Below are 13184 nucleotides of genomic sequence, written 5' to 3'. Positions count from 1 at the left end.
AGGAAAATTTCTTAACCTAACACTGTGCAGTGTTCAATGAGAAAAATTGTAAGAAAAAACTAAAAGTAATTTATTTTACATTTGCATAAAGGTCACACAACCATTTTGCATTAAAATCACTTTGGCCAAAATACTTTGGCTCTGCCTTGACTTCTAATAAAGACTCTGCAAATAAAGAGCCTTCATCTGCATTTTCAGTGAGACCCTTCTCTAGATTCTCCTTTTCTTCTTTGAATAACAGCAATGATGATGGTCATGATTTGGATCACAAAAATATAAATATGGGTTTTCTTTTTATCATCCCTTAGGTTGCTGTTGCCTTTTTTTATATAGATTTTGCAGACAAGTTCACAATAATTATCTCCACATCAAGTGCAACTTACTTTGGGGTGCAAAACATTAACAAATCTGTCAGCGCAACTGAACATCCTCTCTGATGAGTGACTTTGCTTGTGCATTTTGACACCTGAAAAACAGTCTGGCATTCAGAAACAGACTGTGATTTGCAGAATACACGACAAAAGTACAACATGCAGTGTAAAAGAACAATATCTATCCTCCATGAGTACTCACATATGTTATGAATCTACAAAAGAAAAACTGTTTCAACATCGTGTGGAAGAATGACATCTTTCTTCAGAGTTAACAAATTCATTCTATGATGAACCTAATGAAAAAACCTAATGAAAAAAAAGACTTCTCAGAAACCAAGTGCAGATAAGGGATCTGACTTCTTTCTAGCATGAGTTTTCACACACCTATTGAGACACCTTCATTCAAAACAGATGCAGGAGTCTAGTTAAATAAAATCATGTAATAAAAACTACTTGAACAGAGATCAAGTAAACAGTTTCTTCTAGTGTGAATTCTCTTGTCTTGGTTGAGAAAAACTTCTTTGACATATAGAGCAACAATGTGGTTTCTCTCTGGCTTACTATGTTATTCGTAATTTTCAATTTATATATCTAAGGGCTCGTTTCAAGGTGTTTACCATTGCTTTGAGGGCAGCAATCTGCACCTCATTTATACTAGGCAACTTTGTATACCCTGGAGATATTTTCTCAGATTTTTCTATATAAGTCCTGTTGCTCTTACCACTAAAGGTATTTTTTTCTATTTCCTTCAGTTCTGGTCTTGGTATTTTGTTATTTATGCCTTTCAGCTCTATTGAGGCCAAAGTCACTGGTTACTGTCACATCTATAATCTTTGCTGTTTATTCCTCCTTGTCCAGATCACATATCATGTCCATAGCACCGCCTATATATCTTCCTGTTGGCATTTCCTTTTCATATAAGATGGTAAAGCCCTATTGGAGGTGATTGGATCTGGTTCATGCTCCCAAACTTTTCCTTTCACTTCGATTCTGTATTCTTTACATATTTTCCAATATATATTTACAGATCTTGTTGTGGTGGGCTTGTGTAGTGACCATCTGCAAGCAGGGTCTTGCAGGCTGATATCAGATGACTAACACTCTCAACCACTGCATGACAAAACATACACTGGTCAATTGCTGATATGCCTGGCATTTTCTTGAAGCCGTTTGTCAGGAGGCCTTGGTCTTGGGCTCCTATTATCAGTCTCTCCATCATAAACTAGATCTCTATTTCCTATCCATCTAAGTGACTCTTCTTTGTCAATGTAACTTTTCCAATTCTTGAAATCTTCCTTTCCTTCCATGGTCTTTCTACCTTTCCATTTTAAGTCTCTCCTCTCTGTCACTGCATTTCTGCTTAGTTTTCGTGGCTATTGTTGCTGTTGATCTGGTTGGTATCCTCTGTGTCTTTTATCAGATCTGCAGTTCTTAGCCTGTTTAGTTATTCATGTTAGTTGGCTCAGGGCTTCATTATGGAGTTGGGCAATCTTTTTGATGTTTTCGTCCTCAGAACTTTTCAAGTACTGCCCTATACTTACTATTGGTGCCCTGTAGGCCTGGTTGATCTCAGTCAGGCCTAATTCAACTTCTCCACGAGGGAGGTATATTATGTCCTATGTGACTTAATGTAGGGTGAGAATCTTTTAATATCCATCCTGTCTAACTCACTTTGTGGCCAGTCTACAATGCCAGAACCATATGCCACCAATGGTATCACCAGCTGGTTTATGGCAGTGATCTTGTTCTTTGGTGTTAATTCTTTAAGTGGCTGATGTATTCTTTCTTTCTTTTTTCTCTCACTTTCTTGTGTTCTATACCAGTGTTTTCTTCTATTCCCAAGTACTTATATGCAGAATCCTCCGCCAGGTCTTCAACAAATATGCCTTCCTCTACCTTTATACCTTCTGATGTTACTCTCTTCCCTCTCTTTATTGTACTCTTGGCTTACTTGTCCAACCCAAATTCCAGGCCAGGTGGTTCACTCTTTTATTCTCTTTTCTGATTCTGCTTTTGCTTAGGTCATAGCCAGTGTTAATGTTGTTCAAGATTTTACTAAGCAGATCTATGTTCAAGCAGAATAGAAGTCGTGAAAGGCTGTCACCCTGGAATATTCTTCTTTGGATCTTTATGTCTGGATTTACTATCTGGCCCTCCTTCCTGGTAAGCTTAAGTGTAACAATGAACAGGACAGCGAAAATACTGGAGATCATTTCTTCTTTTTATTTACACCAAAGTTTCGGGAATCCTTTCCCTTTAGACAGAGTGGTCTTCCACTTACTCATCTGTGCTGCCAAGAAAGATCTTATTTCCTCATTGATGTTGTATAATTCCATACATTTGAATATCCAGGTGCATGGCACGGTGTCAAATGCCGTCTTGTAATCTATCCAAGCCATATTAAGATTCCTTTGTCTTTTCTTACAATCTTCTAATAATGTTTGTTTATTAGCAGCAGATCTTTAGTACCTAGTTTGTTTCTTGTGCATCCCCTTTGTTCTTTTTTCATATATTTTCCTTGATCTAGATGTTCATAGATATCGTCTGCTATGACTCCTGTGACCCATTTGTAGGTTGTTGATAGACAGCAGATGGCCCTATATTTGTTAGGGAGCTCAGTCTCAGAGCTCTTAGGGAGAAGGTTGGTTCTTCCTATTGTGAGCCACTCTGGTGATTCTTCTCCTTTTACTATTCTTAAAAGGCTTGCATATAAGTGTGGTGTAGTTCTGTGATCTTTTTTAGCCATAAATTTGAGATCTTGTCTATTCCTGGTGTCTTGAAATTATTATATGCTTATAGTTTTGTTACTTTTTCGATGGTGAACCTTATTGGTGTCATTTCTATTTCTGGTTGTTCTTCTGCCTAATGGTGTCAATCCATGAATTCTCTTGGTGTTGTCTAGGGTCTTCAAACAGTGGCTTCCAAAATCTCTCTAGGTCTTCCTTGCTTGGTGGTGTTCATACCTCTACAGTTTCTTTCGTCATCTTCCTATACACAATCTTTGGATTTTCACCAAACTGCCTATATATCTGTTTTACTTTTATCTCCTGTTGTTTGTTTCCTATTTGTGAAGCTAGGGCCTTTATATTGGCTTGGTGTTCTGACAATTTTCCACTCATTTGTTCATCCCCTATTCTGTATTTTTTCTTTATTTTCCTTATTTTCTTGAGCAGATTTTGTGAGTGATTTTGATCTCTCATATACTTGGTCATTTGAGATATCTCTGCCTTAACTGGTTTATTTTATCATGTTGTTTCTTTTTCCTCTCTAGTATGCAATCTCATATGACTTGTAAGATTTGATTTCTGGGAAAATCCTTTCCCACATTCTTTGCACATATATGGCTTCTCTCCAGTATGCAACCTCATATGACTTGTAAGACTCGATTTGTGGGAAAATGATTTATCACATTCTTTGCACATGAATGGCTTCTCTCCAGTATGCAATCTCATATGACGTGTAAGATCTGATCTCTGGGAAAATGCTTTATCACATTCCTTGCACATGAATGGCTTTTCTCCTGTGTGGATTCTCATATGAAGTGTGAGGCTTGATTTCTGGGAAAATGCTTTCCCACATTCCTTGCACAGGAATTGTTTCTCTCCAGTGTGGATTCTCATATGATTTGTAAGATTTGATTTCTGGGAAAATGCTTTCCCACATTCGTTGCACATATATGGCTTCTCTCCAGTATGCAATCTCATATGACGTGTAAGATCTGATCTCTGGGAAAATGCTTTCCCACATTCCTTGCACATATATGGCTTCTCTTCAGTATGCAATCTCATATGACATGTAAGATGTTGTTTGTGGGAAAATGCTTTCCCACATTCCTTGCACGTGAATGGCTTCTCTCCTGTATGGATTCTCATATGACTTGTAAGATGTGGTTTAAAGGCAAATCCTTGCCCACATTCCTTGCACATGAATGGCTTCTCTCCGGTATGGATTCTCATATGACTTGTAAGATGTGGTTTCTGGGAAAATGCTTTCCCACATTCCTTGCACATGAATGGCTTCTCTCCAGTATGCAATCTCATATGAATTGTACGGCGTGGTTTGCAGGAAATGCTTTCCCACATTCCTTGCACGTGAATGGCTTCTCTCCTGTATGGATTCTCATATGAACTATAAGATCTGGTCTCCTGGGAAATGCTTTCCCACATTCCTTGCACATGAATGGCTTCTCTCCAGTGTGGATTCTTATATGAACTGTAAGAAGATCTTTCCTTGGAAATGCTTTCCCACATTCCTTGCAAATGAATGGCTTTTCTCCCGTATGGATTCTCATATGAACTATAAGATTATGTTTCAAGGAAAATGTTTTCCCACAGTCATTGCATATGAATTTCTCTCTGGTAGGATTTCTCTTGTAAAATGCTTTCTCACAGTCAGTTGATCTGAAAGGCTTCTCTCCATTGTGACTATTCCTTCTTTCTTGTTTTACTTCCTTTTTGCAAGTTTGTGGATGTTTTTCATTCACTGTTGAATTAATTTCATATGAATATTCATCAACTTCATTAGACTCACAGAATTCCTCTGGTTCTATTTTGATGTCCATTAATGGATCCGGAGACAAAAAGTCGTCATTACTGGTTCCATTAAAGGCAGCCATGTTGATGTTTTCTTGATTTATGGAAGGCAGGGATAATAAACCTTCAGTTTCACTTTTCAAAGGAAATTCTAAAGAATGTTCTGGATTCATTTTAGCCTTATGTCCTGTCCTGCTCTGTAATGACAATGTGTTCAATTCACAACTCTTAACACAGAATTGTTTACAAATAAATACTGAATAAATCTGTTAAAAATTAAGTACAATATCTTGAAGGACTACAACCAGATTTCACTGCTGATGTATGAATTCAAAACAAATTTTACTTGTTGTTTAAATTTGTTAAATATGCATACAATAATTCACTGTTGTCTCATACACTTTAAGAATTGCTATTGGTAATGTTCCATGTAGTACCATTAAACAACATGCATTTCCCAAAATCCTGATGCTAATCAAAACTGACGAAGGAAGGAAGGTTCTTCTGAGGGAGAATCTGAAATCAAACAATGCAACACAGAGTTAGGAAACATAATGCCAGAACTGAAGCAGCAAATTAATAATTCAAATTCAATTCAGGTTCCCATAAAGGTCTCAGGCCGATTAACAAAGCATGCATTTGATAGTTCTATCCAAACATGAATACAATCCAACCAATCGCTGTCCAGACACAACATCAAAACATTCCAGAGGCAACAATGCAACAATAGATTAACAGTTAATATTGACGCCCACCACCTCACATCTGTAAACCTTCTTGGCTTAACATTACAATACAAATTACTTATGAACAAATCTTATTAATAAATCAAAGGCCAAGAATAGAATATGCAAGAGACCAGCATAAGAGTTTTGTGGGGTAACAGCTGGAAGGGTACAGTACACAGCAAAATGCTTAATTATATGTGATCCAGCTATACATAACACCATATTATCCACAGATGCGGTAGAAAATAATAAGCAAAAATAGTAAGGGTGAATTGAATAGTAATTTGAAGAGAGATGAAAGTTTTCAAATTAGTTTCACTGATTGTTATTGTGGATACAATACATGAGTAGCTATTATGACCAGCAACACTGATGACAGTCTTGGATCTTGGAAGGTATGTGCTGCTACATTTCTTCAAATATGACCTTTTTTTCAGAGCTATACGAACCATAGCTTTTTATGAAGGAGTATCTATAAGTGCATGTTGGAAATATGTTAAGTGGTGGTTAAGAAGAGTGAGTAAGGGAAATCCCCTCACTCATATGCCATCACTGAGCACTTCTTGTTTTGGCCTGATGAACAAAGAGGGGTGGCTGCGATGGGAGATATGATATAAGGTTTATGTTTGCATAACTATGAAAATTTCATATTATAGCATTTCCTCGATTAGTGTATCTGCATATGCATGGCTCGCAACATTGCAATATATTCACATTTAACTCCAGCCCAACCAAAATCTACATGAATGTATACATATATAAATAAGTGAATACATTAAAGAGCCTTTTTGGTTTTCAATGCTGCAAAGGCGGAATAATTAAAAAAAATTTTAAGCAATGTGTATTTTTCCTAATATACAAACCAGAAGGTCTTTACATATGGATATAATTGCAGCGCAAGCTGGGAAAACAGCCGTTTAATTTCAAATAAAGTGGTTAACTATCAACGTTAGGGTGGGAGTCCCACCCACCCCATCCTTATGCTTCACTTTAACCTTTTGGCTCAGGTAGCAGAATGAGGGGTGGCTTGAGGCGAGACATTTATGTAAAGACCTTCAGGTTTGCATGTTCAGAAAAATGCAAATTACTTAAAATATTTGTAGTCTATTCCTGAACAAATATAATCCTTCGTTCTTTACATATGAAGACTTACTTGTTGGTGGAAGGATTCTGAGTAAATCTCTGAACTGACTGGTACCTCAATTCACCTGGGCCTCCTTCCTGGTCATGTAGAGCAGAGGAAGGAGTCCTGTGCCTCTGACCTGTTGAGCTTATGTGATGTTCAACTGCCAGTCTTCTGGCCTTGCGCGAATTAATGGGCATGTTTATAGCATCATTTACTCAAAAAGGGTTTGGATGAACCCCTCGTGTCAGAGACAATAAAAGAATAATAACACCAATGGTTTTATCTAATTGTCAGCTCCACTCTTCGTTGCTAGAGAGAGGGGATGGCCATGCACCTATTAACCTACAGACTTCTAGATTATAGACAGGGTACAGTACTCAATTATATAGCTCACCTGCATCACACGCCAATCTTCCCTCAGCCCTACAGGCGAGGAAGGGTATAAAAGAATAAAGGGAAGAGAAGGAGGCCAGTCACTCACTCACACTCTCTTTGTGACTGAGCAACTTAAGCAAGATGCTACCTGTCTCTCTAGGGAAGTTGGGTGAGTTACACAATTTGTTGACCGGCCACTAGAGGACCCAAGGAAAAAAATGTCCATAAACCCATGGGCAATGTCACGAAGGTAGAAGGATGTGAATGTAGTTTTTCATGGAACACACTCCCACCTTTAGTATTTGTGGAATCGACAGGTTCTTCCAAAATGCAAGGAACAGACCAATGCCCCTAACCTTGAAAGCTCTTACTCAGAAAGTACTCCTAACTACCTTGTCAAAAGCAGAGTATGCTCTTTTGATTTTGTCACCAAGCCAGAAAATAATCTTGTTCTTAGACACCTCTTCCTTGGTCGAGCCAGCACTAACAAAGAGTCGTCGACACTCAGGATGGAGATCTCGAAACCTCTTTAGATAGCTCCACAACACAACACTCGAACTGGACACAGTAGTATATTGTCTTGATCACTACCAGCAAAGTCCTCTAGGAAGGGGATAAAAAAGAACTTGAATCTGGGGTCAGGAACCGATGGATTCTGAGTCTTTGTTATGAATTCTGGGACAAACTAGAACATGACAGATTCTCATCCCTTCAAGTGTTTAACAATGAAGGAAAGTCCATGAAGTTCACCAACTCTCTTTGCCAATGCCAGGGTAAGCAAGAACACAGTCTTAAAGGTCAGAACCCTCTTGTCTGACAACTCTCATAAGGGCTAGGGTGCACAAGTTGAGCTCTGTGAGACAAGAGTCACATCCCACTCAGGGGGACTGAATTCCCTGGGAGGGCAAGACTGTTTGAAGCTTCTCAACAGCATGGAGATCTCCACAAGGAAGAGAGGTCGACACCCTTCAAACAAAGGATTAGTCCAAGTGCAGCTCTGTAGCCCCTGAAAACTGACACGGAGAGAAACTTCTCTTGGCGATGAAAGACAAGAAAGTCTGCGACATGCTGAAGAGGAGATCCGACCAGAGAGATACCCCATCGACATCACCAACAACAGAAGACGGCCCATTTCCTCTGGTACACAGCCGCTGAAAATTTACAAAGGTATTCAGACGTCTCGGTCGCTTTGTGACGAGAAAATACCTCTTGCTCGCAAGAGATGGTGGATAGTCTTCAGGTGTGAAGTGACAGTTCTCTCACAGCCTGGTGATACCTCTCTATGAGCGGCTGGCACAGCAGGTTGTACCAAGCAGGATCTCTCTTGGTACCTAGGAAAATAGAGCTAGCAGGTCTGGATACCACTCGGCAAGTGGTAGCAACAAGGGTCATCTGAAATTTGGGGTGACCATGACCATGCTGATCACCCAACTAATCAAACAAAATGGAAGAAAAGCATAGGCCTTGTAGATTGTCCCATGGGTGTTGGAAAGTGTCTTCTATTGCTGTCCATGGATCTGGCACAACAACAGAATGCCAGGAGCTATTGTGCAAGGTTGCAAAGAGGTCTATGGCTAGTAAACCCCAACATATTGAACAAGGATGACAGGTGACCCAGAATGACTTGGCACTGCTGAGGTGGTTCTTCCTATTGAGACAGGAATAACTGCATTTTTTCTCTGATCTTGCTGATATGCGAGTCTGAGGGGCAGACTCTTGCTGCTGCCATGTCTATCAGCATTGCTAAATACCGATACTTTACCCTCTGCTTGGGTTGTGGCGGGATCACAAGCGGGCAAAATCTCCCCCCCCCCCCCCCCCCCCACATAAACTTAACCAATCCGGCTGTCAAACTCACCCTCAGCCACACTTTCCTCTTTACACTACGGAATACATGCAGGACAACTGACCTACATACACACAGAACAAAAACACAAACACTTATACTCACCCAACTCCAGATACTCAGAGCTATGCTGTGCTGTCCGCTGGTCGAGGTCACTGAGACACCACCAACAACAAAGACAACAACCAAGCACCACAACCCCACAACCCAACAACACAACACCCAAGGACCACAACTCAACAACACAACAACAAACAAGGAATACAACCACAACATAACAACACAGTAAACAAACAAGGAATACAACCACAACTCAACAACAAAGCAAACAAACAAGGAACACAACCACAACTCAACAACACAACAACAAACAAGGAATACAACCACAACAAAAGAACACTGCACAAACAATCACTAACAAAAAAATAACAACACAAAAAGGCAACACACACCCACTAACAACACCAAGGAATCACAACAACTAAACAACAAATCAATAACACTCAACTTAACTGACTTTAAAAGCCTTCAACATTCTTCATAGACTGCTGCTGACACTTTTGACCCTTTCGGTCTCTGACTCAAAACTCTGATCTTAACAACTAACTCCAGCTGCACCAGCAGACAACCCAGAACTCACCAACAACCAATTCAATTGTTAGCCATTCATCTCTCTCTCTCTCTCTCTCTCTCTCTCTCTCCTCTCTCTCTCTCTCTATCCTCAAGGACATTATCAAATGGAACTCCCATAACTCCTCCATAGGGTGTGAGATCATCCTTTTCAAAAATGACATTTTTAAAATAAAATTAGATTTTACACATACTTACCCTGGCGGTCAAAATATTCAAAATTTTGTGGTGGGGCCACCATCGCTAGTGTAGTAGGTTCTCCACACAGCAATTCTGTGTCAAATGGGTTAACGTATTATCGTATACCTTCGGTTCCCTAAATGGGCTTCGGCTAGGGGGCATTCTCTCCCCATACCTGTTAAATACATACACAGATGCCTTGAATGTCAAACTGAACTCACTCCCAATCAGATGCACTGTCAATGAAACAACTACAAACAACCTCTGTTACGCCAATGATATGGTTCTGATTTCCCCATCAGTGCAAGGTCTCCAATCGACTCTTGCTGCCAATATGCAGAGGAATTTGATATCCTATACAACGAAACCAAGACCCAGTGCATGTCACTGCTCCCGAGATTGCTTAAGCATATTGCAGAACCACAAATTTTCCTCGGAAATCATCGGCTGCAATTCATGCACGAATTTCTGTATTTGGGTCACATTATCATGGACGTTCTAAAAGATACAGCAGACATTGAACAGAGGTGTCGTAAACTATGTGCAACTGGCAACATGATTGCAAGGAGGTTTGCCTTCTGTCACCAAGACATGAAACTGCTGCTCTTCTGCTCGTATTGCTACAGTATTTATGGGTGTTCCCACTGGATGGACTATACCCGAGAGACCATGAGCCATATTATTGTTGTGCACAATGACATTTTGAGATGCCTCATAAACACTCCTTGCTGCCACTCCTCCACACAGATGTTCATAGAAAACCCCCTGGACAACTTAAAAAAGGGATTTTGACGTAGGAAAAATCTATTTCTGGGCAAAGGACCAGTGTCGTCCAATGAAATAGGTTCCTTTAGCACTATTTCTAAGGTAAAATGTTGCTATAATACCAGAGAACAGCTAAATTGGAAATGCCAGATTATTCTGGCTCGCTCACCTTTATTATAAGGTGTCGGTATGGTTTCTGGGGCGAGTGAAACCACTACCACAGGTCCTTTTCCATTTAGCCTCTCCCTACATCAAAAACCTCAAAAAGAGAGGAGCCGACCTAAGGCTCACTACCCGCTACCGTTACAGCTAGCGCCTCTGACGTCATTCCTGCAGATAGCACCCAAGCTTAGTCTACACAAGGGGGGGAAAAGGTAAGGGTGGGATTTCACTGGGCGACACAGGTCCTTTGCCCAGAAATAGATTTTTCCTACGTCAAAATCCCTTTTCTGGGCTCAGCCTGTGTCACTCCGTGAAACAGTACCAGAGAAAATGCCAAGCTTGGGAAGAGGAAGTACACAAAATATTTTCAAAAGGGCAGATGAAAAACAATTAAGGTTAGTTGATTATAATCTATATTAAGTTACAAACAGGTAACATAATGACTATACAACCTTAAAACTAGATAAAACTTAAGTCATCATAGTAAATATACATTTAGATGAAAGGTACTTATGAACTAATTAATATGTACATGTTACAACCAAGGACCAGTACGGCTGTGACGTAACTGGGCTAAGGCAAGAATGCTAATGAGGCCGGTAGGAAGGAGAAGGCAAAGGTGAGACATAAGCTGGACTACTTACTACTATCTCCAGCAGTATCAGGGGAAACTGTGTTTCCCGCCGCTACTGCTGGATACTTAAGGGTTCTAAGGACTTAAGATAATGGCGTTTGAATACTGTCGGAGATTTCCAGCTAGTGTACTTCTTCAGATCTTCGAATTTCATATGTTGGAAAAAGTTAATTGAGGCAGCTATAGTCCTAATATCATCAACCCGTGGGAAGGACTGCGGGTTGGCTTGTTTGATAAAATATAAAATCTGTTGCCTAATGCCTTTTAGGGAAATAGTGCCACCCTTTTCTCTAATAAACAGAGGTCCAGAAGATTTCAAGGTTGTCCTGTCTAAGTAAGTTTTCAATGAAGTGACTGGACATAAGGATGGGTCCTGTGGAAGCGAAACAATTTTCCAGGGGGCCCACCTATCTAATGGATCCTCATTTTTGGCAAGAAATTGGCAATCTGGAGAAAGTAACACTTCTCCTGAAGGGAGAAACTCTAGATAAGGCCGACAGTTCTGAAATTCTAGCTCCTGAGGCTAAACTTATGAGGAATAGTGTTTTCCTCAATAGGGCTAGTCACACGAGGTATTGTTAGTATCTGAGGCTAACTTAAGAACATCATTTAAGAACCATGACACTGACTTGGGCCTCTCAGTAGGTCTGATCCTGGCACAAGCTCTGGGGATAGATGTAAAGTATGAATCCATTAAATCTATCTTGAATCCGAATTGGAAAATCTTTTTCAGAGCTGATTTGGTAGAAGTGATGGTACTAGCTGCCAAACCTTTTTCAAATAATGACCTGAAAAAGGTGATTGCAAGATTTGTGGTCATGGTTTGTGCATTAGATTCCTTCAGGAATGCAGCCAGTTTTTTAACTGCTGAATCATATTGACGAAGGGTTGATTCACGTTTATCAGATTCTAAGAACATGATGTTCTGAGGATCGATATCGGCATCCCTCTGTGCTGCAAACTTCATGAAGTCCATAAAGTTAGGGCTTTCTGAATTCCCAAGGAAGCGAACACAGTCCGCGTTTGCACCAGCTGTGATAGTCTGGGGTTGGGAATCCGTTGAGGGCGGAGGCCCAACTCCAGCAGAAGTGGGAACCAATTGCTCTTGGGCCAATTGGGAGCTATCAGAGCGACATGACCCTTGAATGTCTTGAGCTTGTTCAGAACTTTCATGGGAAGATTCACTGGAGGAAAAAGGTAAATCTTGTTCCATTGATTCCAATCTATAGCCAACGCGTCCGTGGCATAAGCCAGAGGGTCCAGGTTGGGGGCCACATAACAAGGGAGTTTGTGGTTCGACTCCGTGGCGAAGAGATCCACCTGAAGCCCCGGTACTAGCTGACAGACCCAACTGAATGACTTCTTGTCCAGGGACCATTCGGACTCCAGTGGGACTGAATGTGATAGCGCATCTGCCCCCACTTTCCTTATTCCGGCAAGGTGAGTGGCTGATAGGTGCCACTTGTTCTTGCCTGCTAGTGAAAAGATGGCTATCATGACATGGTTCACGTGGCTTGATTTGGAACCTCCCTTGTTGATGAAGTGTACTACCACTGCACTGTCAAGCACCAGCTTGATATGAGATTTCTTGGCTGGGCAAAATTTCTTCAGGGTGAGGAACACTGCCATGGCTTCTAGCACATTGATATGAAGCTGGCAGAATTGAATGGACCATGTTCCTTGTACCTTCTTGTACTGTGAGTACCCTCCCCAACCTGTTAGTGATGCATCTGTGTGGATCACTAAGGCCGGCGGAGGGAACTGTAGTGGAATTGTCTTTGACAAGTTCTTGACCTCCGTCCAGGGACGGAGACGCTTCCGTAAGATCGCCA

The 13184-nt window shown here is 40.6% G+C and overlaps 1 pseudogene; it reads right to left on the bottom strand.

Moving 5' to 3' along the window:
* Nucleotides 1-1264: 1264 nt before the first annotated feature.
* The window catches only part of LOC135204715 (gastrula zinc finger protein XlCGF57.1-like), a 215768-nt pseudogene continuing 203848 nt past the window's right edge, over nucleotides 1265-13184 (bottom strand).

The sequence above is a fragment of the Macrobrachium nipponense genome, chromosome 47 (genome assembly GCF_015104395.2).
Source record: "Macrobrachium nipponense isolate FS-2020 chromosome 47, ASM1510439v2, whole genome shotgun sequence".
NCBI classification, from domain to species: Eukaryota; Metazoa; Arthropoda; class Malacostraca; order Decapoda; family Palaemonidae; genus Macrobrachium; species Macrobrachium nipponense.
The sequence above is the reverse complement of the archived record's forward strand: the minus strand, read 5'-3'. Positions and strand labels throughout refer to the sequence as shown.